A 6,000-nucleotide genomic window follows, 5' to 3' on the forward strand; every position below is an offset into this window, starting at 1 on the left:
GAGCTTCCTCCCAACTCCACTGCAGTCCAAGATGATTCTACTCAAACCCTTTCTCCTGTGGCGTCCCACCTGCCTCGTCCAGCCTCCCTGACCCCTCTTCATTTTCTCACAAGCGTGTGATTCTTCTTTTGGCATCTGATTCTTGGTGGACCTCAACTAACAGACTTATTAGATAATTCATGTATCTATCACATATTCGTAAAATAAACTGTATACTTCAACATCAGTCATTAAGAGCAGCCCCGTTTATAATCACAACCCTAAAAGGATAAAAGATCTAGGAAATAGAATAAAAGTAGTGTTTTAGTCAGCTTTTTTGCCGCTGTGACTAAGGATCTGACCAGCACAACTGTAGGGGAAGAAAAGTTTGAGAGCTCACGGTTCCAGAGGTCTCAGCCCAGAGAAGGCCGGCTCCACTCCTCACAGCTCCAGGTGAGGCAGAACATCATGGTGGAAGAGGGGGGCAGGGGGAAGCAGCTCACATCACGTGATCCTGAAGCAGAGAGAGACTCCAGCTCCAGATACAAAATACATAGCCACAGCCACGCCCCCAGTTAACCACTTCCTCCAGCCACACCCACACCCCACCTGCCTCAAGTTACCACCCAATTAATCCCATCAGGGATCAATTCAGTGATTGGGTTAAGGCTCTCACTACCCAATTATTTCTCCTCTGAACCTTCTTGCATTGTCTCACACGTGAGCTTTTGGAGGACACCCCATATCCAAACTAAAACAAAAGGAAATAGAATAACAAAATATTCCAATGTAGTCTAAGAAAAGGCTTGTAGAAAGACAAAGGTTTGGGTATATTTAAACTCAACACCATAAATATTTCAATTCTTCTTATATCCATTTAGAATGTTAACATGATCTCAATGGAAATATTCACAGACTGTTTTTAAAGAGGTATACTTCTTGGCTGTAGAGCTTATATGCAAATATTTCAAAAGCATAGACCATTTGATCCAGGAATTGCAATTCCTTGAAATGACCTCTACACATGTTTAATTCTTGTAACATTGTTTGCAACAGCTAAAGCCGAGAAATGATAACAGCAGCCATCAGCGGTGGCCTGATCAAGTAGAAGATGGTGAATCTACACAGTGAAACATTTTCAGGTGCCAAAAAATTTGTCTAGTTATTTATATATTGATCTTCAAAGATGTCCAAGCTATACCATTATGTGAAAAAGCAGAGAACAGTGTTACAACATGCCACCCTTTGTATATAAAAAGAGGAAAGCAAAAAATATAAACGTATGTGTCTGTACTAGCATAAAAATATTGAAGGAGCTATGGAAACTAACATAAACATTAACTCTGGTTGGGTTGGGTGGACCTGGATTCAGAGAGAAGAGGTGAAAGCAGTCCCTTGAGCCCTAAGTGTGCCAGTAATGACATAAGCCTATGTTGAAAATGCCAATGGAATTTACCACTCACTAGAATACCATTTTGTACCCACTTGTTTGTAAGGAACTATAAAGCCTCGGTCATCAAGCATGGTGAGGAACGTTTCCTATAATCTGACAATGTCACTCCTTCTTCTATGTCTAAGAACACATTGTGCCTCACGTGGTACTGACAACCATGTGCAATAATATCTATGGAAGCATTATTTGTCATAGGAAAAAGAAACTTTGCTGCAATCTAAATTCCTCTGAGAGCAGAACAGACAATTTTGTAATATCCATTCAAGGGAATACCATACTTCAGTGAAAAAGAATAAAGTCCACTACATGCATAAACCACAAGGAATCTCAAAACATGATGCTGAGCAGAAAAAAAAAATCTTACAGTATAATTCAACTCACTAAAAAATCAAAAACAGCAAAACTAAACAATATTGTGTTTGGGGAAAAGTGTCGATGGCATGACTAAATATGGCGGTGATTCACATGGTATTTTTGGAAGCAGCCAGTTCTCAGCAATGGAGGGAGGGGCTATCTGAAGAGGGTGAATCTGGACTACTGGTAGTACTCCATTCTTCTCAAGATTGCGAACTCTAGATAGGGCAGCGGGGTGGGAAGGGAAGAGAGGGGTAGGGGGTTAGCAATGATGGTGGAATGTGATGGTCATCATTATCCAAAGTATATGTATAAAGACATGAATTGGTGTGAACATACTTTATATACAGATATATGAAAAATTGTACTCTATATGTGTAATAAGAATTGTAATGCATTCCACTGCCATGTATTTAAAAATAAAATCAGTTAAAGAAAAAGATTGGAATGCAAGGTTTATTTTTGTTTTAGTATTTTAAAATACCTATACAGAAGTCTAGCCTATGTCTGCCTGTAAGACATAGTTCCTGACTTTTTTGATGTAAAATAAGTTTTCTTAAAAAAAGTTAATGAAATGGACATCTTTGATACACAAAAAATATTTGGAAAAGGAATCCTGTGACAGATAAGAAAGAGGGAATAAAATATTAAAGACAATACATAACTGTATGCATTTAAGAGGAAAAATGGAAATGGAAACATATGGGGGAACTTTAAAACATTCACTTGAGCAAAAGTAGAAAACCCAAATAGAGAAGTTACTTTGAAAGACTGAAAAATTTATCAAAGAATCACTTTGCAAAAACTGTGCCAGTCAGTTTTGAAATTTATTCTTTCAAAATTCCAAGGGACCCAAATCCCCATGCTACTGAAATTGTTTTAGGCATAGAAAAATATAAATGTGTACTGCATTGTGTAGTCAACACAAACCCGACTCCAAAATGTAGAAGGGAAATAAAATTGGGAAGAGATGTAGAAACCCCGAATAATATATGATTAGACTCGATCCAGTAGCAAAATTAAAATAATTATTCACAAAATGACCAAGTAAGACCTATCTAAGACATGCAAAGATGATTTATTATAAAAAGGCTATTTATGCAACATTTCACATGAATATATTTAAGGAGAAAATAGGAATAATAATGTTAATGAGGAAAGAAAAGATAGTAACATTCAAAGTAAATTCTAGAATCCCAAAATTTGTTGTTGTTTTTTTTGAAGAGAGTGGGGGATTTAGGAAACAACATTTTTTTTATCATAGTAAAGTTTTATATTCTATGCTGTCAACATTAGACAATTCCTACTTAAACCAGAGGCAAAGGCAGTCAGGAAAAGAGGCTATTGTGTTCCTTATAGTTTAGTGCAGTTCTGAAAATTCCAAGCAATGCAATTAGAATGAACACAAAGATGTGATATGATTGTTGTAAAAATGTCAAAATGATCATCTTGTACAATAATGCAATTGCATTCTTATGAAACTCATAATAACTTCTCTATTTGGGTTTTCTACTTTTGCTCAAGTGAATGTTTTAAAGTTTCCCCCATATGTTTCCATTTCCATTTTTCCTCTTAAGTGCATACAGTTGTGTATCAAATTTTAAAACATTTGTCTTTTAAACTAGTCCTGTAAATTAACTTCATAGAATAAAGTATTTTAAAAAGTCAGTATGTTTCATATATGTGAATAATAGTCCCTGAAAGGAGGACTAAAAGATATTTTACCATGGTAGCCCAAACACAGAATTCTGAGAGAAAGAAATTTAAGAAAGACTATGAAAACTGAAAAATTTATCAAAGAACCACTTTGCAAAAATTGTTCCAGTCAGTAGAATCTATGGGATACACTCAAAAATATTTGCCAAAAAATAGCAATAGATTTTTTTTGAATTTTTTTATTTTTAATATTTATTTATTTATTTATTTAGTTCTCGGCGGACACAACATCTTTGTTTGTATGTGGCGCTGAGGATCGAACCCGGGTAGCAAGCATGACTGCACGCATGACAGGCGATCGCGCTACCGCTTGAGCCACATCCCCAGCCCCAAATAGATTTTAATACATAGGAAAAAAAAAAAAAAACTGTGTAGTAGAAAACTTGTATAATAATTCTCCTGAAATTAATTTATGAGTTGAATGAAACCCCAATTAAATTCCTAATGGGATTTGTTTGGAACTTAATTATTGAATTCTTAAGTTCACCTGAGGGGAAACAACAGTAATAATACACACCAAACAGATTAGCCAGAGAACAACTGAGAACTTTTTAAAAAGAACAATTAGGAGATAATCTTCCTACAAATAAATAAGTGAATCAAAACATGCAACTATCAAAACATTATGATAAAAGCAACAGAAAAGAGATCATTATATGAGAGTAATTGCACAATAGAACTGGTTCATGACGGACCATGCAAACCTCACAGAATGAGGAGGGGGCGATAGATTATTCACTGTATTTTAATGGAGAAATTCAGTATTGGGTGAGGGGGATGAAATTGCAGTCCCAACTGGACCACCAGGACCAGATACTGGAATGATAAAGAGCTAAACCCAAAACCAAACAGATCTAGAAGCCAGCAGTGAAGAGGCACAGAATCCCAAGTGCCCAGCTGTCTTCTGATGTGGGGACTTTTCCACCCAGCCCGCCACCCCCTCACCCCAGAGGCACACACCTTGGGGTCCCAGGGAAGTTTACTTAAAGTTTAAACCATCACTCAAAAAAAATCCAGGAAGATGATGAACCAGAGGAGGATTTGCAGCTGGAGAAGAAACGAAGAACCCAGATACACTATTTCACAAGTAAGGGAGAAATCTAGTGCCAAAGCAGGTCTCCAAGCCTTCCCCATCTCTCCACCTGCCGCCCGCTTACCAGCCCAGGCCACTCCCCCTGGAAGGTTCCAGAGATCTGACATTGCAACCCTCAGTCTATTCTCCACCCAGCTACCAAAGTGATCTTCACAACCCAAATCTCAGCATTACCTGCTGCTTACCTCCCTTCCTGTCTGTTGCACTCAGGGTAAATTCCCCCCAATCAAACCCTAGTGTGATCTCATCTCTGGCTGCCTCTCCACTCCCAATTCTGCATATCTGCCTTCACCTATGGAACTGTTTAAGGTCCATTACCTTCCACCGGCTTGTCAAAAAATAAGAAATTTGCGAAGAAAACAAGCAGACAACCCAAAAACTGCTGAGAGAAAAGATGGATAGAGTTGATGATTTAAAAATTTAAACCATCACTCAAAAGAATCAAGGAAGATGATGAACCAGAGGACGATTTGCAGCTGGAGAAGATACAAAGAACTCAGATAGGCTATTTAACAATAGACCATACTACAACAATATTACCACAATACAATGTAACAGATACACTACAATAACAACTTAAATTAGTGGAGAGAAGTTCAAAGGTCCAATTGAAGCCAGGTTCTTAATATGCACCCAGTTCACCAAATAAATGCTTAAGGAAGATAAACGTGAAAGATTTCTCCCTTACCTAGTCAAAGAAATGGAAATATTATATATAATACAATATACAGTAAACACCATAGGCTTCACATCCGTGTAACTAGTTTGCCACTCTCCAGGGGCTTCCGTGTGTCTCTCTTGTCCATACCCCATCATGAGAAGATAATCATCACAGTTTCTATCTTGGTGGATTAGTTCCACCTATTCTGGGGCTCAGTAAGGGTGCAATTTTACCTAATGTACCCTTTCTGCACCTGCCCGCTTTTGCTCATCAAAATACCACCTGTTGGCAATTATCAGCAGGGGCGTTGCCATCCTTTTTAATTGCCATGTGGTATCTCTCCAATCTCCTGTGGCTGGACCTCAGGGTTGTTTCCAGTGGGGGCCTCGCGTGCAGAGCTCTGCTGTGGATTCCTGGACGTGCCTTTGGTGAGCACATGTGCTCATTCCTCTGAGATAGGCGAGAAATAGACAGCCCAGCGGGTCCATTTTCAGAATCCAGCGTTTAGCTTCAAATGTAAAAGGACCTGGGCTGTAAGAAAGGCAGCGGGAGGAGTTAGCAGAGTAAAAATGAAACAATTCACAGCCCCCTGACAACAGGCGGTGAGAAGGAAGGGGCCCACCTGACCAACAGAGATCAACTCAAAGGACATCCCCAACATGAGAGAACAAAGGGAGGTGGGGACCCCCGGAGGTATACTTCTTTAAACAGCCCAATGGGAGGCAGGAAAACCTGGTGACCGGC

The sequence above is a fragment of the Marmota flaviventris genome, chromosome 3 (genome assembly GCF_047511675.1).
Source record: "Marmota flaviventris isolate mMarFla1 chromosome 3, mMarFla1.hap1, whole genome shotgun sequence".
NCBI lineage: Eukaryota > Metazoa > Chordata > Mammalia > Rodentia > Sciuridae > Marmota > Marmota flaviventris.